At 40.8% G+C, this 26,431-nt stretch overlaps 2 non-coding genes across 2 annotated transcripts; one reads left to right on the forward strand and one right to left on the reverse strand.

The window, feature by feature from the left end:
• The first annotated feature begins 430 nt into the window (after positions 1 to 430).
• Positions 431 to 538, forward strand: LOC130984859 (small nucleolar RNA R71). Its single transcript, XR_009088765.1, has one exon. It is a non-coding gene; the product is annotated as a small nucleolar RNA R71 (small nucleolar RNA).
• A 23,310-nt stretch (positions 539 to 23,848) lies between these two features.
• LOC130983640 (small nucleolar RNA R71) lies at positions 23,849 to 23,956 on the reverse strand. Its single transcript, XR_009087622.1, has one exon. It is a non-coding gene; the product is annotated as a small nucleolar RNA R71 (small nucleolar RNA).
• Positions 23,957 to 26,431: the final 2,475 nt, after the last annotated feature.

Below are 26,431 nucleotides of genomic sequence, written 5' to 3' on the forward strand. Positions count from 1 at the left end.
GATTTCTCCATGAAGAATTATAGGTGTTTCCATAGGGTTCTCCTAGGTAATTCACCTCTTCCATTGAAGGGTTCTCAGGATCATAAGCTTCTTCTTCAGATGAAGCATCCTTTGTACTGCTTGGTGCATTCTGCATTCCAGACAGACTTTGAGAAATCAAATTGACTTGTTGAGTCAATATCTTATTCTGAGCCAGAATGGCATTCAGAGTATCAATCTCAAGAACTCCTTTCTTCTGATTTGTCCCATTGTTCACAGGATTCCTTTCAGAAGTATACATGAATTGGTTATTTGCAACCATTTCAATTAGCTCTTGAGCTTCTGTAGGCGTCTTCTTCAGATGAAGAGATCCTCCAGCAGAGCTATCCAAAGACATCTTGGATAGTTCAGAGAGACCATCATAGAAAATACCTATGATGCTCCATTCAGAAAGCATGTCAGAAGGACATTTTCTGATCAATTGTTTGTATCTTTCCCAAGCTTCATAGAGGGATTCTCCATCCTTCTGTCTGAAGGTTTGGACTTCCACTCTAAGCTTACTCAATTTTTGAGGTGGAAAGAACTTTGCCAAGAAGGCATTGACTAGCTTTTCCCATGAGTCCAGGCTTTCTTTAGGTTGTGAGTCCAACCATGTCCTAGCTCTGTCTCTTACAGCAAAAGGGAATAGCATAAGTCTGTAGACCTCAGGGTCAACCCCATTAGTCTTGACAGTGTCACAGATTTGCAAGAATTCAGCTAAGAACTGATGAGGATCTTCCAATGGAAGTCCATGGAACTTGCAATTCTGTTGCATTAGAGAAACTAATTGAGGCTTAAGCTCAAAGTTGTTTGCTCCAATGGCAGGGATAGAGATGCTTCTCCCATAGAAGTCGGGAGTAGGTGCAGTAAAGTCACCCAGCACCTTCCTTGCATTGTTGGCATTGTTGTTGTTTTTGGCTGCCATGGGTTCTTCTTGTTTAAAGATTTCTGTTAGGTCCTCTATAGAGAGTTGTGCCTTAGCTTCTCTTAGCTTTTGCTTCAAGGTCCTTTCAGGTTCAGGTTCAGCTTCAACAAGAATGCCTTTGTCCTTGTTCCTGCTCATATGAAAGAGAAGAGAGAACAAGAAAATGTGGAATCCTCTATGTCACAGTATAGAGATTCCTTGAGGTGTCAGAGAAGAAGAAAATTAGAAGGAAGAGGTAGAGGAATTCGAACTTAATCAGATAGAGTTTGAATTGTGCATTGAGAATGAGTGGTACTCCATAAATAGAAGGATGTGAGAAGAGAGGAAGAAATTTTCGAAAATTAATTAAAAAGATTTTAAAAACATTTTGAAAAACTTTAATTTGATTTTCGAAAAACAAGAGTGAGAAAGAGATCAAGTAATTTTTGAAAAAGATTTGAAATTAGAAATCAAAAAGATATGATTAAAAACCGTTTTGAAAAAGATGTGATTAAAAAGATTTGATTGAAAAGTTATGGTTTTAAAAAGATATGATTGAAAAACAATTTTAAAAAGATTTGATTTTAAAAATTAATGACTTGCCTAACAAGAAAAGATATGATTCAAACATTAAACCTTCCTCAACAGAAAAGGCAACATACTTAAAATGTTCAATCAAATCATTAATTGTTAGCAGTATCTTTGAAAAAGGAAAGAAATTGATTTTGAAAACATTTGATTGAAAAGATATGATTTGAGAAAGATTTGATTTTGAAAAACTTTGAAAACTTGAAAAAAATTGATTTTGAAAACAAAATCCTCCCCCTTGTGCCATCCTGGCGTTAAACGCCCAGAATGGTGCACATTCTGGCATTTAACGCCCAATGCACTACCTTTTTGGGCGTTAAACGCCCAACCAGGCACCCTGGCTGGCGTTTAAACGCCAGTCTGTCCTTCTTCACTGGGCGTTTTGAACGCCCAACTTTTTCTGTGTAATTCCTCTGCTGCATGTTCTGAATCTTCAGTTCCCTGTACTATTGACTTGAAAATAGAACCAAGATCAAATAAACAATGCATGCAAGACACCAAACTTAAATTTAGACACTAGACTCAAACAAGAAACATAAAATATTTTTGGTTTTTATGACTTTAAAATTTTTTTGGATTTTTCGAAAATTATATGGAAATAGAAAATAAAGGGTTCAGAATTCTTAATTTGGATTCCAAGAATCATTGCAATGCTAGTCTAAGACTCCGGTCCAGGAATTAGACATGGCTTCACAGCCAGCCAAGCTTTCAAAGAAAGCTTCGGTCCAAAACACTAGACATGGCCAATGGCCAGCCAAGCCTTAGCAGATCATTGCTCCAACAGCAAGATTGATAGAAATCAACAAGCTCTTGTGATGATAAGTTGAAACCTCGGTCCAATAAGATTAGACATGGCTTTTCAGCCAGCCAGACTTCAACAGATCATCATGAAACTCTAGAACTCATTCTTAAGAATTCTGAAAAAAAATACCTAATCTAAACAACAAGATGAACCGTCAGTTGTCCATACACGAAACAATCCCCGGCAACGGCGCTAAAAACTTGGTGCACGAAATTGTGATCATCAATGGCGCCATCAACATGGTACGCTCATTGCAATCTCAACTCTCTATCACAACTCCGCACAACTAACCAGCAAGTGCACTGGGTCGTCCAAGTAATAAACCTTACGAGGTAAGGGTCGATCCCACGGAGATTGTTGGTATGAAGCAAGCTATGGTCACCTTGTAAATCTTAGTTAGGCAGACTCAAATGGGTATAGATGACGAATAAAACATAAAGATAAAGATAGAGATACTTATGTAATTCATTGGTAGGAATTTCAGATAAGCGTATGAAGATGCTTGGTCCCTTCCGTCTCTCTGCTTTCCTACTGTCTTCATCCAATCCTTCTTACTCCTTTCCATGGCAAGCTTATCCAAGGGTTTCACCGTTGTCAGTGGCTACCTCCCATCCTCTCAGTGGAAATGTTCAACGCACCCTGTCACGGCACGGCTATCCATCTGTCGGTTCTCGATCAAGCCGGAATAGAATCCAGTGATTCTTTTACGTCTGTCACTAACGCCCCGCCCTCAGGAGTTTGAAGCACGTCACAGTCATTCAATCATTGAATCCTACTCAGAATACCACAGACAAGGTTAGACCTTCCGGATTCTCTTGAATGCCGCCATCAGTTCTTGCCTATACCACGAAGACTCTGATCTCACGGAATGGCTAGCTCATTTGTCAGGCGAGCGCTCGGTTGTCAGGCGATCAACCATGCATCGTGTATCAGGAATCCAAGAGATATTCACCCAATCTAATGTAGAACGGAGGTGGTTGTCAGTCACACATTCATAGGTGAGAATGATGATGAGTGTCACGGATCATCACATTCATCAAGTTGAAGAACAAGTGATATCTTGGAACAAGAACAAGCGGAATTGAATAGAAGAACAATAGTAATTGCATTAATACTCGAGGTACAGCAGAGCCCCACACCTTAATCTATGGTGTGTAGAAACTCCACCGTTGAAAATACATAAGAACAAGGTCTAGGCATGGCCGTGAGGCCAGCCTCCCAAAGTGATCAAAAGATCTAAAGATCAAAAGATTCCAAAGATCAGAAGATGTAAAATACAATAGTAAAAGCTCCTACTTATAGGGAACTAGTAGCCTAAGGTTTACAAAGATGAGTAAATGACATAAAAATCCACTTCCGGGCCCACTTGGTGTGTGCTTGGGCTGAGCAATGAAGCATTTTTCGCGTAGAGGTTCTTCTTGGAGTTAAACGCCAGCTTTTATGCCAGTTTGGGCGTTTAACTCCCATTTTGGTGCCAGTTCCGGCGTTTAACGCTGGGAATTCTGAAGGTGACTTTGAACGCCGGTTTGGGCCATCAAATCTTGGGCAAAGTATGGACTATCATGTATTGCTGGAAAGCCCAGGATGTCTACTTTCCAACGCCGTTGAGAGCGCGCCAATTGGGCTTCTGTAGCTCCAGAAAATCCACTTCGAGTGCAGGGAGGTCAGAATCCAACAGCATCTGCAGTCCTTTTCAGTCTCTGAATCAGATTTTTGCTCAGGTCCCTCAATTTCAGCCAGAAAATACCTGAAATCACAGAAAAACACACAAACTCATAGTAAAGTCCAGAAAAGTGAATTTTAGCTAAAAACTAATAAAAATATACTAAAAACTAACTAGATCATACTAAAAACATACTAAAAACAATGCCAAAAAGCGTACAAATTATTCGCTCATCACCTAGCCTTGACTCTAAGTGTTTTGTTTTCAACTTTTTGTCTGATACACAAACACCACAAGTACTTAACAATTGAATTGTCATTGGTACTCAGAGCCTTCAGCTTCCTCATTCTTTCCCTTTTTCTTTTCTTGCCTTAACTGTATTTGTTTCTTCAAGGTTTTCATGATTTCAGAAACTTCATAAAATGTCTTAGATGAAAACTTCAATCAAATAAATTCAAATGCAATTGAGCAATAACAATTAATCAAGCTAGCCTTCCAATACTTATATGCCTATGCTAAGTTCATCTTTAATGACCTTGTTTGTTTATGATCATGATTCCCTAATTAATTTGACTTACAAAATTCAAGATGGTAGTTATAATGTCACAGCAACATGTTACAATTCAAAATTCAGGCTATGCTTTATTCACAAGGAGCAGCCACACATGCATGCATAGAAGATAGAAGACAATCGTGCACTTTAAAGTACTAGAAATAAATAGGAGGAAAAAGGAACGTTACCACCTTGTAGTTCATCTTCATTGTTGTTATCATTTTCCTCATATTCTTCCCCTTCCCATATCAACTTAGAGTGTTTGATTATCATCAAGAAAAAATTCAAATAGTGGTGATGGAGTCTTGATGAGCGGATAATTTATACGCTTTTTGGCATTGTTTTTAGGTAGTTTTTAGTAAGTTCAAGCTACTTTTAGGGATGTTTTCATTAGTTTTTATGTTAAATTCACATTTCTGGACTTTACTATGAGTTTGTGTGTTTTTCTGTGATTTCAGGTAATTTCTGGCTGAAATTGAGGGACTTGAGCAAAACTCTGAAAAAGGCTGACAAAAGGACTGCTGATGCTGTTGGAAAGTAGACATCCAGAAGGTGCGCTCTCAATGGCGTTGGAAAGTAGACATCCAGAGCTTTCCAGAAATATATAATAGTCCATACTTTATTCGGAAATTGACGACGTAAAGTGGCGCTCAACGCCAAGTACATGCTGCTGTCTGGAGTTAAACGCCAGAAACACGTCATAACCCGGACTTGAACGCCAGAAACACGCTATAACTCGGCGTTCAACTCCAAGAAAAGCCTCAGCTCGTGGATAGATCAAGCTCAGCCCAAGCACACACCAAGTGGGCCCCGAAAGTGGATTTATGCATCAATTACTTACTCATGTAAACCCTAGTAGCTAGTTTAGTATAAATAAGACTTTTTACTAGTGTATTAGACGTCTTTTTGACCACGTTTCATCTTTGGTCTCAGCTTTGTTTTTATTCTTCATCTTAAGAGGCTATTGATTACGTTTTAGGGGGCTGGCCATTTGGCCATGCCTAAACCATTCACTTATGTATTTTCAACGGTAGAGTTTCTGCACACCATAGATCAAGGGTGTGGAGCTCTGCTGTACCTCAAGTTTCAATACAATTACCATTACTTTCTATTCAATTCTCTTTTATTCTTATTCCAAGATATACGTTGCACTTCAAACTTGATGAATGTGATAATCCGTGACACTCATCATCATTCTCACCTATGAACGCGTGTGACTGACAACCACTTCCGTTCTACTTTAGGCCGGACACATATCTCTTAGATTCCCCAATAGAATCTTCATGGTATAAGCTAGATAGATGGCGGCATTCATGGGGATCCAGAAAGTCTAACCTTGTCTGTGGTATTCCGAGTAGGATTCCGGTATTGAATGACTGTGACGAGCTTCAAACTCCTGAAGGCTGGGCGTTAGTGACAGACGCAAAAGAATCAAGGGATTCTATTCTAACCTGATTGAGAACCGACAGATGATTAGCCGTGCTGTGACAGAGCATTTGGACCATTTTCACTGAGAGGATGGGATGTAGCCATCGACAAGGGTGATGCCTCCAGACGATTAGCCATGCAGTGACAGCGCATAGGACCATTTTCCCGAGAGGATGAAAAGTAGCCATTGACGACGGTGATGCCCTACATACAGCTTGCCATGGAAAAGAGTAAGAAGGATTGGATGGATGTAATAAGAAAGTAGAAATACAAGAGGAGCACAGCATCTCCATACGCCGATCTGAAATTCCCACTATTGATTTACATAAGTATTTCTATCCTATTTTATTTTCTGTTATTATTAATTTTTGAACCTATCATGAATCAATTTAATCTGCCTAACTGAGATTTACAAGGTGACCATAGCTTGCTTCATACCAACAATCTCTGTGGGATCGACCCTTACTCACGTAAGGTATTACTTGGATGACCCAGTACACTTGCTGGTTAAGTTGAACGGAGTTGTGTCCACACATAGCCAATAGCCATTAAATAAATCTCATGCAAATACAAAGAGGGTCACAATTTCGTCCATCAAGTCTATAATGGGTCATGAGTGTCTTACACAAGGAAATGTCAGTAGCACATGTGTTTAAACAAGCAAAATGAAAAATAACAATGATGGCACATGAAACAGAGACATTGTGATTGCAAAAATAAGAAGGTGTGCATGATACATTGCATAGAATATAAGTGGCACACCAAACTTAGTATGTCACTTTCATTTGGAATTGATGCAAGTATACAGTAAATATTGGAAACAAATTTTTGTTGCATAACAACAACAAATTTAAAATGCAATCACATGTCAATTTATTTGAGCTAAAACTAAACAAAGGAAGCTGTTCTATGTTAATAGCACAATCACCAAGCGAAGAGTTTGTCCCAAGTAAGGATTTATTGGTGAGGTATTAACAACAACAGTTGGGGAGCAAAAATAAAAGAAAATATCAAAAACAAAAGAATGATTAAAACCAAGAGAAAGAAAAAGTGTCAAACCAAAAGAAAGATAACACTGCAAAGGCGTTATGATTATGCAAATAAGTGGTGTTGCTAGATTCATTGCATAGAGAATTAAGTGGCACACCAAGCTTAGTATGACACTTTCTTTTGAAATTGATGCAAGTATCCAGAGAGATTAAAACAAATTGTTGCAGGAAAAACACCAAACTTAGAATATAACCATATGCCAAATTATTGAATTTTAAACAAAACAAAGAAACTCAATAAAGAAAAGAAATGTTACCTACGGTTGGGTTGCCTCCCACCAAGTGCTCTTTTAATGTCATTAGCTTGACATGTTATTCTCAACTTTCTTTCTCTTTTTCCAGTTTGTTAAGAGGAATGACCTCTGGTAGAAGGAAGAGCCAGTCAGTGCCCCCTTTCTTAGCTTCTTTCCAGCAAGCTTCCTTTGGTTATTTGCTTGATTAAACTTGCTTGCTGGTGGTTCAGGGGTGGGATTGTTTGTAGTTGACCTTTTTTTCTTCATGAATGTTGTCCTTTGTAGCTTGGTCACAATCCTCTCTTTGGTGCCTGATGAGCGGATAATTTATACGCTTTTTGGCATTGTTTTTGGATAGTTTTTAGTATAATCTAGCTACTTTTAGGGATGTTTTCACTAGTTTTTATGCTAAATTCATATTTTTGGACTTTACTATGAGTTTGTGTGTTTTTCTATGATTTCAGGTAATTTCTGGCTGAAATTGAGGGACTTGAGCAAAACTCTGATAAGGAGGCTGACAAAGGACTGCTGATGTTGTTGGAATCTGACCTCCCTGCACTCAAAATGGATTTTCTGGAGCTACAGAACTCCAAATGGCGCGCTCTCAACAGCGTTGGAAAGTAGACATCCAGAGCTTTCCAGCAATATATAATAGTTCATACTTTATTCGCGATTAGACTATGTAAACTGGCGCTCAACGCCAGTTCCATGCTGCATTCTGGAGTCAAACGCCAGAAACACGTCACGAACCAGAGTTGAACGCCAAAAACACGTTACAACTTGGCGTTCAACTCCAAAAGAAGCCTCAGCTCGTGTAAATTTCAAGCTTAGCCCAAGCACACACCAAGTGGGCCCCGGAAGTGGATTTCTGCATCAATTACTTACTTCTGTAAACCCTAGTAGCTAGTCTAGTATAAATAAGACATTTTACTATTGTATTAGACATCCTGGATTGTATTTTTGATCCTGTGATCACGATTTGGGGGCTGACCGTTCGGCCATGCCTGAACCTTCATCACTTATGTATTTTCAACGGTGGAGTTTCTACACACCATAGATTAAGGGTGTGGAGCTCTACTGTACCTCAAGTTTTAATGCAATTACTACTATTTTCTATTGAATTCAGCTATTCCTGTTCTAAGATATTCGTTGCACTTCAACATGATGAATGTGATGATCCGTGACACTCATCATCATTCTCACCTATGAACGCGTGACTGACAACTACTTTCGTTCTACTTTAGACCGGGCGCATATCTCTTGGATTCCTTAATCAGAATCTTCGTGGTATAAGCTAGATTGATGGCGGCATTCATGAGAATCCGAAAAGTCTAAACCTTGTCTGTGGTATTCCGAGTAGGATTCAGAGATTGAATGACTGTGACGAGCTTCAAACTCGCGATTGTTGGGCGTGATGACAAACGCAAAAGAATCAAGGGATTCTATTCCAACATGATCGAGAACCGACAGATGATTAGCCGTGCCGTGATAGAGCATTTGGACCTTTTTCACTGAGAGGATGGGATGTAGCCATTGACAACGGTGATGTCCTACATACAGCTTGCCATGGAAAGGAATAAGAAGGATTGAAGGAAGGCAGTAGGAAAGCAGAGATCCGACAGGGACAAGCATCTCCATACACTTATCTGAAATTCCCACCATTGAATTACATGAGTAACTCTATCTTTATTTTCTGCTTTATTTACTATTCAAAAACTCCATAACATTTATTATCCGCCTAACTGAGATTTACAAGATGACCATAGCTTGCTTCATACCAACAATCTCCGTGGGATCAACCCTTACTCACGTAAGGTATTACTTGGACGATCTAGTGCACTTGCTGGTTAGTTGTGCGGAGTTGTGACTAAGTGTGATTCACGTTTGAGAGCGCTACCAAGTTTTTGGCGCCATTGTTGATGATCACAATTTCGTGCACCAGTGCTCTTGTCAGTTGCCTTCACTTATTTGATTCCAAGACTTGGTAATTGCGTGATTGTTGGAGTGTTCTCTTCACCAAAAGCCTCTTAAATTGGTGGTTCAATGAGCCCTTCTTCTATGCAACTTTCTGCCTTACTTGAGTATGGACTTCCCTGATTGGATTCTTCCCTTTCTTCTGCATGATCTTCCATTAAGTCCTTTGGGAGTGAGTCCATGGTCTTCTATCACCTCAATTAGCCTATGTGGATATGAAATCCTTGGCTCATATATCTCCACAACCTTATTATTCATTGAAATATCACTTGATACAGGAGCTTCTTCTTTCACTTCCTCACTCACAAATTGTTCTTCCTTTTCCTTGCTTAGCTCTAAGTGTCCATCCATCTTCTCAAAAAGGCTTTCTCGCTCATTCCAGTATTGTTCTTGATTTTCCAGGTGTTTTCTAATTCTCTCCTGAGTTTCTAAGGAACTTTGGAGGCATTGTTCTACTTGTAGCAAGAGAGGAGAAGCTTGGGGTGGATTTTGTGGACTTGTGGATGTTGTGGTGAAGTGTTGTTGAGGGATATGGAATGAATTGTGCAGGTAATCAAGTGTATTTTGTGGTTGGTGAAATGAGTTGTATGGGTTTTGGAAATAATTTTTTGTTGAAGCAAAATCAAGTGGTGATGAATTTTCAAATGAAAAACTGGGAGGTGAGGTTGGACAATTTTGCATGAATGAATTGAAGGTTCTCTCAAGTGATGATGGCTCTTGATAGGGTGAGTATGGATTATTGAATGCTGTTTGGTTTTGATCCTCCCACCCACAACTTGAGTAATTGTTGTTTTCATCACCATATGGGTCATTTTGTGGTTCTAGAGGGTACTCTTCCATGTATGTATCAAAAGCACAATCAAATGATGATGTTCCTTGATGAACAGAAGATGAAGCATTGAAATTCCCTTCCCAGCCATAATTTGTGTCAGTGTCATAACAATATGAGCCACTTTGTGGCTCTGTGAAGTAGTTCGTTTCACTTGATTGTTCACACTCTTGTTGATATGCCCAGATACCTTGAGGATAATAACATAAATCAATTTGTGGTTCTGGACAATTGGTGCATGAAATTGTGATCTCAATGGTGCTAACAACATGGTACGCACAATTGTAATTTCAACTCTTTTTCACAACTTCGCACAACTAACCAGCAAATGCACTGGGTCGTCCAAGTGATAAACCTTATGTGAGTAAGAGTCGATCCCACGGAGATTGTCGGCTTGAAGCAAGCTATGGTCATCTTGTAAATCTCAGTCAGGCGGATTCAAATGGTTATGGAGTTTTAATAATTTAAAAGATAAATAAGCATAAAATAAAGATAGAGATACTTATGTAATTCATTGGTGGGAATTTCAGATAAGCGTATGGAGATGCGTTGTTCCTTCTGAATCTCTGCTTTCCTATTGCCTTCATCAAATCCTTCATACTCCTTTCCATGGCAAGCTGTATGTTGGGTGTCACCATTGTCAATGGCTACTTTCTGTCCTCTCAGTGAAAATGGTCCTCTACGGTTTCTGTACGGCTAATCAACTGTCGGATTGCTCGTCTCGGATGAAAAATATCATGCACAGATATCGTATGGCTAATCAGCTGTTGGTTCTCGATTGTGTAGGAATAGGATTTACTATCCTTTTGCATCTGTCACTATGCCCTACAGTTGCGAGTTTTAAGCTCGTCACAGTCATCCCATCCTAGATCCTACTCAGAATACCACAGACAAGGTTTAGACTTTTCGGATTTCAGGAATGCTGCCAATGGATCCTAGCATATACCACGAAGACTCTAATCTTGGATTCAGATGACCCATGGTCAAAGGGGAGTCGATGTGAATCGTTGATTAGAAACCCAAGAGATATACATTCAAGCTTGTTTTCATGTAGAACGGAAGTGGTTGTCAATCACGCGTTCATAAGGGAGAATGGTGATGAGTGTCATATAATCATCACATTCATCATGTTCTTGTAAGTGAATGAATATCTTAGAATAAGAATACGCATGAATTGAATAGAAGAAAAATAGTACTTCGCATTAATACTCGAGGAACAGTAGAGCTCCACACCTTAATCTTTGGTGTGTATAAACTCCACCGTTGAAAATACAAAAGTGATAATGGTGTTCATTGGCTTCGGCCCCAGAGGGGGAACCAGAATAACCAAGACGTAGATCTAAAGACTAAACGTCCCCCGATAGATGTACAGTAGTAAAAAGTTCTATTTATACTAAACTAGTTACTAGGGTTACAAAAATAAGTAAATGATGCTGAAATCCACTTTCGGGCCCACTTGGTGTGTGCTTGGGCTGAGCATTGAAGCTTTCATGTGTAGAGACTTCTCTTGGAGTTAAACGCCAGTTTGTAGCCTGTTTCAGATGTTTAACTCTAGCTTGTAACCTGTTTCTGGCGTTTGAACGCCAATTTTCCTCATCAAAACTCAAGCAAAGTATGGACTATTATATATTGCTGGAAAGCCCTGGATGTCTACTTTTCAACGAAATTGAGAGTGTGCCATTTGGGTTTCTGTAGCTACAAAAAATCAATTTCGAGTGCAGGGAGGTCAGAATTCAACAGCATCAGTAGTCCTTTCTCAGCCTCTGAATCAGATTTTTGCTCAGGTCCCTCAATTTCGGTCAGAAAATACCTGAAATCATAGAAAAATACACAAACTCATAGTAAAATCCAGAAATGTAAATTTTTCTTAAAAAATAATAAAATGTATACTAAAAAGTAGCTAGATCCTACTAAAACTATCTAAAAATAATGCCAAAAAGCGTATAAATTATCCGCACATCACAACACCAAACTTAAATTGTTGCTTGTTCCCAAGCAACTAAAAACAAAATAGGATAAAAAGAAGAGAATATACAATAAATCTCACAATATCAATGAAACTTAGTCCCAATTAGATGAGCGGGGCTAGTAGCTATTTGCTTCTTAACAATTTTGGCATCTCACTTTATCCTTTGAAATTCAGAATTTTAGATAGTGTTATTGATTCTCCTAGTTCAGTATGTTGATTCTTGAACATAGCTACTTTATGAGTCTTGGCCGTGGCCCTAAGCACTTTTTTTTTCCAGTATTACCACCTGATACATAAATGCCACAGACACATAACTGGGTGAACCTTTTCAGATTGTGACTCAGCTTTGCTAAAGTCCCTGACAAACCCCAATTTGACGGTTTGTTTTGTATTGAATTTAGGGTAATTTGATAACCTTTTGTCACATTTAGCCTATGAATTAGCTTGGTTTTTTTATCTCTCCCATATTTGTGCTTAAGTGTAAAAACATGCTTTTTTTAAGCCTTATTTTGATGAATTCTAGTTTCTCTTTGATTCCATAAGATGCCTTGATATGTTTGCTAGTAATCTCAGGTTGAAATAGGCTAGGCATGGATCAAAGGAAGCAAGGAAGAAAGCATGCAAGTGGAGAGAAGCACAAAAAGCCAAAGAATTGATTTCGGCCAAGCACGCGTACGCGCACAAGGCGCTCGCGCGCACATTGCGAAACTGGCCAAGGACGCGCACGCGTACCGTGCATGCACGCGTCGATGATGGCACATGACCTCATTAATGCAACACATGCTTGGCGATTTGAGAGGGTTTCTGAACCCATTTTGGCGCCAAATGCTAAGGAAGAGGAATATAAGGATGAAGGATTAAGGGGAAGGCATCAAAGGAATCAATTAGGCAATTTTACACACACATTAGGATTAGTTTAGAAGTAGTTTCTAGAGAGAGAAGCTCTCACTTCTCTCTAGGATTAGGATTAGTCCTTAGATCTAGGTTTTAATCTTTGCTTTCTTCTACTTCTATCCTCTTAATTCCTTGTTGTTACATTGATCTTCTTCCATTCTTTTATTGCAATTTGCTTTATGTTGTTCTTGTATTTTGTTGTAGATCTACTATTGTTCCTTCCATTTTCTTTCAATTCAATAAGAGGTAATTCATAATAATTGTTCTTCTTTGCTTTTCTATTGTTGATCTCTTGCCTTTGTAGTTAGATCTCTCTTTAATTGTTGCAATTTACGTTGCTTACTTTTATTGCCCTCTATGTGTTCGTTGAAATGCCTCTTCTAGATATAGTATAGATTTTTGTTCCTCTTGACCTAGGTATAGTGATTAGTGACTCTTGAGTTATCTAATTCCTTTGTTGATTGATAATTAGAAGTTGCTAATTGATTTGAATGCCTCTAAAGCTAGTCATTCCTTTAGGAGTTGATTAGGACTTGAGAAATCAAATTAATTCATCCACTTGACTTTCCTCCATAGTTAGAGGTTAACTAAGCGGTAGCAATGAACAATTCTCATCACAATTGAGAAAGGTAACTAGGACAGGATTTCTAGTTCTCATATCTTGCCAAGAGTTTTATAGTTGTTAGTTTACTTTCTTGCCATTTATCTTTCATGCTTCATATCAAAACCCCAAAATAACTCACACCCAATAACAAGACACTTTATTGTAAATCCTAGGGAGAACGACCCGAGGTCCAATAGTTCGGTTTATAAATTTAGGGGTTTGTACTAGTGACAAACAACTTTTGTATGAAAGGATTAGTGATTGGTTTAGAAACTATACTTTACAATGAGATTTCATTAGTGAAATTCTAAACCGTCAAAAATCCAATCGTCAAAATGGCGCCGTTGCCGGGGATTTGCAATGGTGTTATGTTATTGGTTATTGTACATATGTGAATAGTGTAAATTGTTTGTCTTTTGCTTGTTTTCTAGATTTTGTTAGTTTTATTTTTGCTTTTCCACCATGAATTCTCACTTTGGCTATGAGTGTGATTTCAACTATGTTGTAGGAAATGAGAGCCACAATAAGAATGTGTATCAAGGATGGGATAATCAAAGGTGGAAGGAGCCATATGCATATGATCAATCTTCATGGCAACAACCTCCAACCATGCACTATGAAGAAGAGCCATTCTATGATGCATATCAATCCAACGGCTATGGTGAATCACCTTGTGACTTCCAAGAACCACCACCATATGCCTATGAATCCTATCCTCAACATGAACCTCAACCATACTCACAAGCCCTTCCACACCAAGCACCTTCCTATGACCCATACCCATCATACAACCAACCATCCATACCATATTTTTATGACCATTATGAGCAAGAACCCTTAGAACCACCACAACCCTATCAAGATCACTACCAAGAACCACCTCAATACACACAATCTTCACAACCTTACCAAGAAGAACCACCTTCCTATTATGAACTCTCTCTCCAAAATGATGAACTTTCCTACCCACCACAAGCCCCAATAGACGATCCTCTCACTTTGTTACTTCAAGGACAAGAAGCCATGAAGCGGGATACACTTGAGTTTGTGACCAATTTGACCAAGGTGGTGCATACCCTAGCCCACCAATGTTTGAATACTCAAGGTACTTCCGTGACCACATGTGAAAGGTCAAAAGAAGAGCAAAGTATGAAGGAGAAATTGGAAAATTCGGTGGAAAGGGAGGAATTGAATTTAGTGTTGGAACAATTGGAGGAGCCTATGATCATTGAAGAAAAGGAAGAAGTGGTTGAAGATTTAGGAGATGTTGAAAGTCCAAGGAAAGGTAGCATCATGGAGCACTCTCCCAAGAAGCTTGAAATTGATGTTGAGGAGGGTGCGCAACCTCCAAGGCATATCATCGTTGGAGACATAGAAGATGCTTATCAAAAGATGGATTCTATCATGGATGAATTCCTCTCTACAATAGAATCCTCTCCCATTGGACATGGAGTTGAAATTATAGAAGAGTGTGCACAACCGCCCATACCCTTGGTGAGCATCGCGAAAGAGAGCTACCAAGAGGAAAAAGTTGGCGTGGTGTATATTGAAATTGAAGAATATGAAGAAGTTGATCAAGAGATGGATTCATTCATCAATGAATTCCTATCCAAAATTGAATCACCCTCCATTGGGCAAGATGACATTCTTGAAGACAACACCAAGCCAAGAGAAAAAGGGGAAGAAGCTTGTGAAGAGGTGGAAACAACTAAAGAAAAGCACAAGGAAGTGGACCTTGCATTGTCTAAGTGTGGGGAAGCCTCCCTTCCCAAGTTACCATCCAATACAACATTTAAGTGGGTAAAATCTCTATCTCTAAGCTTTAATTTCTCACTTGAATATGGTTTGATTGAAAATGATGGTCAACTTGGAACCCTTTGTGGAATTAAAAGTAAGAATGAGTTGTGTAGTGGTTGGAAAGTTGGTGTTAAGCTTATCAAGGTCAAAGCTTCAAGGTATAAGGATGATGTTGGGGCAAGGATCACTTTGTATGGATCTAGAAGGAAGCATTGGTGGAGTAAAGAGAATTCTGTGTGTCCGCCACATTTATGTCAACCACCCATCCGACAAAATCATGAAACTCAACTAACGGATGGATGTGAAAATAAGATATGGGATCCCGGTTCGCTATGTGAAGACCAAATAAGGGGACTCGTATCTTGGGTAGAACTTTGCCCAAGCTTACTTAAAATGGTTGGAAATTCTGTCAACCAATTGAGAAGCATGGATCCTTGGAGATTCAAGGAGGAGTACAAACATAAGCCACCATGACAACAAGCATCTCAAAATGTCCAACTTAAGGACTTAAACTAAAAATGCTAGGTGGGAGGCACCCCACCATGGTAAACTCTTTCCACTCTCTTTAAATTTGCTCAATAAGTGATTTGAGTTACCATTGTAGGTAGATGTTTCATACAAATTTGTGTGTACAACTTAATTGTTAGCTTAGTCACATGCATGTTGTGTTTAGTAGTAGATGAATAATATCAAAAATTGCATTTTTTGTGAATTGTATGATGGTTGAGTGAATAAGAGTTGTGAACACTAAGGGGAGCACCCAGCAAATTGTTTTCTGAAAAAAAAAATAAAAGGGGGTGGACGCGCGCGCACTATGTACGCGCACGCGTCCCTGTGCAAATGCACCACGAGCCACATTCCCGAGAGTTGGGCCTCTCTTGGGCAAACATCATGCCCTGAGCCCAACATGACCCACGCGGTCGCGCACTACGTGCGTGCGCGCCGATTATGATAACGAGGACATGCACGCGGACGCGCACTTGCCGCGTCCGCGCCGATTTGCTGCTGCAAATGATTGAGCCAATCCCCAGAGAGTTGTGCCATTTCTGGGCTAGCTTTAAACCCCAGGCCCAACTCGATCTGCGCAAGCGCATGCATCGCGCTAGCGCGCCATATCACAATTCGCCCATGTACGCGGACGCGCACTTACCGCGCGCGCGTCCTTGCGTGCTGCCACTAATCTAAGCTTCTAACCTGAGAGTTGGGCGTGCCTCAAGCCCATTCTAAGCCTCAGGCCCAACCTCATGTACGCGTGCGCGCACCTTACGCGCACGCGCCCCTGCCTATTCTGCCATCCCATGCTAGAGCGCACCGTACGCTCACGCGTGGATCTCCATTCTTCTCAATGCACGCGGACGCGTACATGCCGCGTGCACGCAGATTTGGTGGCACGACTCCCAGGCCATTCTCCAGAGAGTTAGGCCTGAGTTGGGCCAACTCTAAGCCTCTAGCGCAACTCCATGCACGCGTGCGCGCACTGTACGCGCACGCGTCCTTTTCTGCTTTGACTCATCCACGCTTAAGCGCGTTGTACGCGCACGCGTAGGTCCTTAGATTCCTCAATGCACGCGGACGCGCAAGGTGCGCGCCCGCGTCGATTCAAAGAAAAGGGGCAACCCTAAGACGCGAAGAGCGTTGCGCCGCAGCGTACTCACTTCTCTCTCTCACCATTGTCGTCTTCTTCCTCTCACCCCATAACCACCACCTCTGCTTCACCGCAGCTTCGCCACCGCGGCCGCCGCACATCCTCCTCCTTCCATCACTCCTCTTCCCCTCTCATCACCAACCGTCCTCTCTCTCTCTCCCCTCTCACTCGTCTCACCGCCTCTGCTGCGCCGCGGTTCCACCATCACCGCCGGCGACTCTCTTCCTCCACCCACTCGCCACTCTTTCTTTCATCCACTCTCTTTCTCCGTTTCTCCGCCTCTCTCTCTCACAGCTGTCCGCAGCTCCCACCGCCACCACTCTTCCGCCGCATCTGCCACCGTCCACGGCGGCGCAGCTCCTGGCCCTATTGCCCCCCGTTTTCCATTCCATTATTAGTTCCCCTGCTCCCAGGTTCCTGCTCCATTTCTGTTATTTTTTTTTCTATTTTTCCTTTTTAGTATTCGTTTATGTTAATTTCTGTAATTGCATGTTAGTTAGTTTGAATTCAAATTTTGTATGTAGGTTAGATAGATATAATTGCTGTTAGGTAGCTAGGGCTGGATAGAGGATTCTAGGCCTGATAATTGCTCCGTATGTGCATATTTGCTACTTGCTTCCTTGGGTATTGTATGTTGGTTTTGGGTTGTTATTTCATGCGATATGTGTTGCTTAATAATATCTGTTTGCTGCTGTGCGTAATTGATGTTGTTTTCTATGCTAATTGTGCTAATTTGCTATCCGGGAACGTCCAATTTTAAGCCGGAATGCTGCCCGATTTTCAAGGAAATTAGTTTCATTTTGGTCTTTATTTCAATTTTGGGCAAATTTCCGTTTCCTTTTTGACTCCCCGGATTTGTATCAATCATTGTGAACATGAACCGCAACTTCTCGTTCAATTGAGCCTATATATCATCATATCACTAACCTACTTTTCTAACTTACTAATTTCTTTAACCATTTAACTTCCACTCACCTTTAACCATCTTTAACAATTCTTTCAATTATATGATGATATTATTGCCTTTTGAATGAGTTGTTGACTTTAATGAAGCTTGCATTTTTTTGGTTTACTTGTTCACTTTTGCATATTCATTGCAACATCATGATTGTTCTTTGATAATTGTATCCTGAACATGCCTTCTTTGTTACATGCTAAATGTTTTATATATTCTATCACATTTTTCAGGATGTCGGATAAAGGAAAAGCCATAGCCACTGCCTCCAAGAAAAGAAAACTCTCTACACCTTCTATCCCTTCCATCTACAAGCATTATGCTAAGAATCCATTGAATGATGAGGAAAAAGAAAATCAGCAATTGCCTTCTACCAATCCAGACAAATTCCCAAATCTCTACTGTGAGCTTCGGTTTTCTAGATATCGGACAATTAAGCTGAATACTGAGAAGAAGTTGCTCCTACCTAATGATGTGAGACGGTCCATTACCGGTCGGATCCTTGAGTTAGGCATTGACTTTGTTGACCGGGATTTGGGTGATATAAATATATCTTGGGTGAAGGAATTTTACTGCAACTTCTTCCGTCCGACCTTGGATTCAGTTCAGGTGCGGGGTAGAGAGATTATGATCACTGAGACTGCTATTGGGGAGGCGTTACAGTGTCGGCACATTCCTGATGACATGTGTGCCCATCAGCAGGCTGAGATAGCCATCCATACCATGACCTTTGATTATGAGGCGCTTCGGCGCGTGATTGGGATACCGGATGCTACATGGGTTATGGATGCGGGCAACACCAAGCCTAAGGGGATGTTGTTTATTCATTTGACTAGGGAGGCCAGGACTTGGCAGATGATCTTCGCCCACTACGTCCTGCCTACCACCCACTTCTCTGAGATCCCCATGGAGATGCTCCTGCTGATTGGATGTGTCATGGAGGGGAAGGATGTTTCTTTCCCTAGACTTATCAGACAGTGCATGTGGCGGGCGCATATTCGTGGCCTACTTCCATTTCCTACATTGGTCACGAGTATGGCAGCCCTAGCTGGGGTCCCATGGTTGGATGATGATGTGCGACCACCACCCCCTGATGCAGATGACAGGGAGGTTACCATTCCTTGGGGTGGTTGGGTGCACGAGAGGCCACCTGCTAGACGCCGCTCTAGGGCTAAAGCTGTCGTGGGGACACCTTCACCATCAGCCCCTACAGCTGCCCCATCATCCTCCACAGCTGCTCCCTCATCATCTACAGATCCTTCTGTAGCACCTGAGCCTACTTATCTCCTGGTCCAGCGTCTTTTCCAGTTCTTGGAGCGAGAGCGACGCCATGTCAGACGCCGTTTAGACCGGATGGACCAGGCACTTATCTCTTTGGGTGCTGAGCTACCTCCGCTTCCCGATTCTCCGGCCTTCGATGAACAGGATCATCAGGAGGAGGATGCGGAGGCACCAGTCCAGCAGGATACCCCTGACACCACAGAGCCATCACAGCCTCATGAGGAGCCGGTCCCACAGCCACAGCCAGAGCCAGAGCCTATCGTTGTACCTCCCACTGATCCTCCGGTTTAGCATCGAGGACGATGCTTTGTTTTAAGTGTGGGGAGGGCACCAGTAGCATTATTTGGGAACCGGTGAACTTTTCGGCCTAGTTATCTCATTTTGCACATTTTTGTATATATTTTGATGCATTTCTAGTTGCTTTGGAAACTTTTATTGCTTATTTTGGATTTTAGATATTTTGATGCTTTTGGATACTTTTAGATGTTTTTGATGATAGATTCCGTACTTTTAGTTGGATTTTTCTTTATACATTTTTGTTTATCTTTATTTTTAGCTGTGGTTGTGATTAGAAATCATACTTTGAATTGCAAATACTTAGTCATCATCCTTTTTGCATACTATATTGATTTTGAGTGAAAAAGGAAAGGGTGAACTAAGAAAATCTTTGAATTTTTCAATCACAACAATGCTTAGTCAAACATTGAAATTTTCCAAGGAGTTTGAATATAGGTGATGAGCGGATAATTTGTGCGCTTTTTGGCATTGTTTTTAGTATGTTTTTGATAGTTTTAGTTGAGTTCTTAGTATATTTTTATTAGTTTTTAGTTAAAATTCACTTTTCTGGACTTTACTATGAGTTTGTGTGTTTTTCTGTGATTTCAGGTATTTTCTGGCTGAAATTGAGGGACCTGAGCAAAAATCTGATTCAGAGACTGAAAAGGACTGCAGATGCTGTTGGATTCTGACCTCCCTGCACTCGAAGTGGATTTTCTGGAGCTACAGAAGCCCAATTGGCGCGCTCTCAACGGCGTTGGAAAGTAGACATCCTGGGCTTTCCAGCAATATATGATAGTCCATACTTTGCCCAAGATTTGATGGCCCAAACCGGCGTTCAAAGTCACCTCAAGAAATCCCAGCGTTAAACGCTGGAACTGGCACCCAAATGGGAGTTAAACGCCCAAACTGGCATAAAAGCTGGCGTTTAACTCCAAGAAGAGTCTCTACACGAAATTGCTTCATTGCTCAGCCCAAGCACACACCAAGTGGGCCTGAAAGTGGATTTTTATGTCATTTACTCATTTCTGTACACCTTAGGCTACTAGTTATCTATAAGTAGGACCTTTTACTATTGTATCAAGAGACTTTGGTAGCTATCTTCATTTTATGCTATCTTAGATCATTGGGAGGCTGGCCATTCGGCCATGCCTAGACCTTGTTCTTATGTATTTTCAACGGTGGAGTTTCTACACACCATAGATTAAGGTGTGGAGCTCTGCTGTACCTCGAGTATTAATGCAATTACTATTGTTCTTCCATTCAATTCCGCTTGTTCTTTATCCAAGATATCACTTGTTCTTCAACTTGATGAAGGTGATGATCCGTGACACTCATCATCATTCTCACTCATGAACAAGGTGACTGACAACCACTCTTGTTCTACAAGCAATCAAAGCTCCAGTGAATATCTATTGGATTCCTGATAACACGATGCATGGTTGATCGCCTGACAACCGAGTGCTCGCCTGACAAACGAGCCAGCCATTCCGTGAGATCAGAGTCTTCGTGGTATAGGCGAGAACTGATGGCGGCATTCAAGAGAATCCGGAAGGTCTAACCTTGTCTGTGGTATTCTGAGTAGGATTCAATGATTGAATGACTGTGACGTGCTTCAAACTCCTGAGGGCGGGGCGTTATTGACAGACACAAAAGAATCACTGGATTCTATTCCGGCCTGATTGAGAACCGACAGATGGATAGCCGTGCCGTGACAGGGTGCGTTGAACATTTCCAATGAGAGGATGGGAGGTAGCCACTGACAACGGTGAAACCCTTGCATAAGCTTGCCATGGAAAGGAGTAAGAAGGATTGGATGAAGACTGTAGGAAAGCAGAGAGACGGAAGGGAAGGCATCTTCATGCGCTTATCTGAAGTTCCTACCAATGAATTACATAAGTATCTCTATCTTTATCTTTATGTTTTATGCGTTCATCACCATTATACATTTGAGTTTGCCTGACTAAGATTTACAAGATGACCATAGCTTGCTTCATACTAACAATCTCCGTGGGATCGACCCTTACTCACGTAAGGTATTACTTGGACGACCCAATGCACTTGCTGGTTAGTTGTGCAAAGTTGTGTAATGCCATGGAATTGAACTACCTAGTTTTTGGAGTTCATGACCGGGGATTATGAGAGTTGTGAAAAGTATTGTTCACAATTTCGCGCACCAAGTTTTTGGCGCCGTTGCCGGGGATTGTTCAAGTTTTGAGCAAGCTTTTGGTAACAATGCCTGGGATTGTTCAGTTTGGACAACTGAAGGTTCATCTTGTTGCTTAGATTAGGTATTTTTTTTTCGAAATTCTTGAAGATGAATTCTAGAGTTTCATGATGCTTTGTTGAAGTCTGGCTGGCTGAGAAAGCCATGTCTAATCTTATTGGACCGAGGTTTCAACTATTCATCACAAGAGCTTGTTGACTTTCATCAATCTTGCTTTTGGAGCAATGATCTGCTAAGGCTTGGCTGGCCTGTGGCCATGTCTAGTGTTTTGGACCGAAGCTTTCTTTGAAAGCTTGGCTGGCTGTGAAGCCATGTCTAATTCCTGGACCGGAGTCTTAGACTAGCATTGCACTGATTCCTGGAATTCTCATTAAGAATTTTGATATTTTTTTCACTTAATTTTCGAAAAACACAAAAAAAAAATCAAAAAACTCATAAAATCCAAAAATTTCTTGTTTGAGTTTAGTGTCTCATCTCAAGTTTGGTGTCAATTGCATACATTCATGTGTCTTAATGGTCTTCAAGTAATTCTTGATGATTTTCGTGTTCTAATCTTTGAATTCAATTGACTTGAGTGTTTTGTGTGTCTCATATGCATTCTCATAAGTGTCAGTAGTATACAAACTGCTAAGTTTGGTGTCTTGCACGCATTGTTCTTTCATTCTTGTTGCATTTTGATTATTAAAAATCCAAAAATATTTTTAATTTGTGTCTTTTCAAGTCAATAACACAGAGAATTGAAGATTCAGAACATACTGCAGAGGAATTATACAGAAAAAGCTGGGCGTTCAAAACGCCCAGTGAAGAAGGACAGACTGGCGTTTAAACGCCAGCCAGGGTACCTGGTTGGGCGTTTAACGCCCAAAGAGGTAGCATTTTGGGCGTTAAACGCCAAAATGTATACCATTCTGGGCGTTTAACGCCAGGATGGCTAAAGGGGGAGAATTTTGTTTTCAAATCAATTTTTTTTTTCAAGTTTTCAAAGTTTTTCAAAATCAAATCTTTTTCAAATCATATCTTTTCAATCAAATGTTTTCAAAATCAATTTCTTTCCTTTTTCAAAGATACTTACTAACAATTAATGATTTGATTGAACATCTCAAATTTGTTGCCTTTTCTGTTGAGAAAGGTTTAATGTTTGAATCATATCTTTTCTTGTTAGGCAAGTCACTAATTTTCAAAATCAAATCTTTTACAAAATTGTTTTCAAAACATATCTTTTAAAATTGTTTTCAAATCAAATTTTTTCATTCATATCTTTTTAATCACATCTTTTTCAAAATAAGTTTTCAATCAAATCTTTTTATTTCTAATTTCAAAATCTTTTTCAAAAATCACTTGATTTCTTTTCCACTTTCAATTTTCAAAATTATCAATCAATTTTTAAAATGTTTTTGACATCTTTCTAATTGAATTTTCGAAAATCCTCTTCCCTTCTTCCCACATCCTTCTATTTATGGAGTACTACTCCTTCTTAATGCACAATTCGAACTCTATCTAATCAAGTTCGAATTCTTCTACCTCCTTCTTCTATTTTTCGTTTCCTCTGACACCTTAAGGAATCTCTATACTGTGACATAGAGGATTCCACATCTTCTTGTTCTCTTCTCTTTCATATGAGCAGGAGCAGAGATAAAGGCATTCTTGTTGAAGCTGACCCTGAACCTGAAAGGACCTTGAAGCGAAAGCTAAGAGAAGCTAAGGCTCAACTCTCTGTTGAGGACCTGACCGAATTCTTCAAAGAAGAAGAACCCATGGCAGCCGAAAACAACAACAATGCCAACAATGCAAGGAAGGTGCTGGGTGACTTTACTGCACCTACTCCCGACTTCTATGGGAGAAGCATCTCTATCCCTGCCATTGGAGCAAACAACTTTGAGCTTAAGCCTCAGTTAGTTTCTCTAATGCAACAGAATTGCAAGTTCCATGGACTTCCAATGGAAGATCCTCATCAGTTTTTAGCTGAGTTCTTGCAAATCTATGACACAGTCAAGACTAATGGGGTTGACCCTGAGGTCTACAGACTAATGCTATTCCCTTTTGCTGTAAGAGACAGAGCTAGAATATGGTTGGACTCACAACCTAAAGATAGCCTGGACTCTTGGGAAAAGCTAGTCAATGCCTTCTTGGCAAAGTTCTTTCCACCTCAAAAATGGAGTAAGCTTAGAGTGGAAGTCCAAACCTTCAGACAGAAGGATGGAGAATCCCTCTATGAAGCTTGGGAAAGATACAAACAATTAATCAGAAAATGTCCCTCAGACATGCTTTCTGAATGGAGCATCATAGGTATTTTCTATGATGGTCTCTCTGAACTATCCAAGATGTCTTTGGATAGCTCTGCTGGAGGATCTCTTCATCTGAAGAAAATGCCTACAGAGGCTCAGGAACTAATTGAGATGGTTGCAAATAACCAATTCATGTACACTTCTGAAAGGAATCCTGTGAACAATGGGACTAGTCAGAAGAAAGGAGTTCTTGAGATTGATACTCTGAATGCCATACTGGCTCAGAATAAGATATTGACTCAACAAGTCAATTTGATTTCCCAAAGTCTGTCTGGAATGCAAAATGCACCTGGCAGTACTAAGGAAGCTTCATCTGAGGAAGAAGCTTATGATCCTGAGAACCCTTCAATGGAAGAGGTGAATTACCTAGGAAAACCCTATGGAAACACCTATAATTCTTCATGAAGAAATCACCCAAATTTCTCATGGAAGAATCAAGAGAGACCTCAACAAGGTTTCAATAATAATAATGGTGGAAGAAACAGGTTTAGCAATGGCAAGCCTTTTCCATCATCTTCTCAGCATCAGACAGAGAATTCTAAGCAGAACCCCTCTGACTTAGCAACCATGGTCTCTGATCTAATCAAAACCACTCAAAGTTTCATGAATGAAACAAGGTCCTCCATCAGAAATTTGGAAGGACAAGTGGGTCAGCTGAGTAAGAAAGTTACTGAACTCCCTCCTAGTACTCTCCCAAGTAATACAGAAGAAAATCCAAAAGGAGAGTGCAAAGCCATAAACATGGCCGAATATGGAGAGGAAAGAGAGGAGGTAGACGCCACTGAGGAAGACCTCAATGGGCGTGCACCAACCTCCTCTGAGTTCCCCAATGAGAAACCATGGGAATCTGAGGCTCAAAATAAGACCATAGAGATTCCATTGGACTTACTTCTGCCTTTCATGAGCTCTGATGAGTATTCTTCCTCTGAAGAGGATGAGTATGTCACTGAAGAGCAAGTTGCTAAATATCTTGGAGCAATCATGAAGCTAAATGACAAGTTATTTGGAAATGAGACTTGGGAAGATGAACCTCCCTTGCTCACCAAAGAACTGGATAACTTGTCTAGGCAGAAATTACCTCAAAAGAGACAAGATCCTGGGAAGTTTTCCATACCTTGTACCATAGGCACCATGACCTTCAAGAAGGCCCTGTGTGACTTAGGGTCAAGTGTGAACCTCATGCCTCTCTCTGTAATGGAGAAGCTAGGGATCTTTGAGGTGCAAGCTGCAAGAATCTCATTGGAGACGGGAGACAACTCTAGAAAACAAGCTCATGGACTTGTAGAGAATGTTTTGGTAAAAGTTGAAGACCATTACATCCCTACTGACTTCATAGTCCTAGAGACTGGGAAGTGCATGGATGAATCCATCATCCTTGGCAGACCCTTCCTAGCAACAGCAAAGGTTGTGATTGATGTTGATAGAGGAGAGCTAATCATCCAAGTGAATGAAGAATCCTTGGTGTTTAAGGCCCAAGGATATCCCTCTATCACCATGGAGAAGAAGCATGGAGAGCTTCTCTCAAAACAGAGCCAAACGGAGCCCCCACAGTCAAACTCTAAGTTTGGTGTTGGGAGGCCACAACCAAACTCTAAGTTTGGTGTTGAACCCCCACATTCAAACTCTAAGTTTGGTGTTGGGAGGTTCCAACATGGCTCTGAGTATCTGTGAGGCTCCATAAGAGTCCTCTGTCAAGCTAATGACATTAAAGAAGCGCTTGTTGGGAGGCAACCCAATGTTTTATAATTAACTATTTCCTTTTGCTATTTTATATTTTTTGTAGGTTGATGATCATAAGAAGTCACAAAATCAATGAAAAAGGCAAAAACAGAATGAAAAACAGGAAGAAAAATAGCACACCCTGGAGGAAGAACTCACTGGCGTTTAAACGCCAGTGAGGCTAGCAGATGGGCGTTTAACGCCCAGTCTGGCACCATTCTGGGCGTTTAACGCCAGAAAGGGGCACCAGACTGGCGTTAAACGCCAGAAAAGGGCAAGAACCTGGCGTTAAACGCCAGGAATGGGCACCAGCCCGGCGTTTAACACCAGAAATGGCTCAAAACGTGATTTTGAGCAACATTTGGTGCAGGGATGACTTTTCCTTGACACCACAGGATCTGTGGACCCCACAGGACCCCCACCTACCCCACCACCACCCTCTCTCTTCTTCCCCCATTCACCAATCACCTCAATACCTCTTCCCCAAAAACCCTTCACCTATCAAATCCCATCTTTCTCTTCACCACTCACATCCATCCTTCACAAAACCCCACCAACCTCACCCTTCAAATTCAAACCACCTTCCCTCCCAAACCCACCCATAATGGCCGAACTCCATCTCCCCTCTCTCCTATAAATACCCTTCTTCACTCCTTCATTTTCACACAACCTAAACACCACTTCTCCCCTTCTTTGGCCGAATACAAAGCCATCCCCTTCTCCCTCATTTCTTCTTCT

The sequence above is a fragment of the Arachis stenosperma genome, chromosome 5 (assembly GCF_014773155.1).
Source record: "Arachis stenosperma cultivar V10309 chromosome 5, arast.V10309.gnm1.PFL2, whole genome shotgun sequence".
In the NCBI taxonomy this organism is placed as follows: Eukaryota; Viridiplantae; Streptophyta; class Magnoliopsida; order Fabales; family Fabaceae; genus Arachis; species Arachis stenosperma.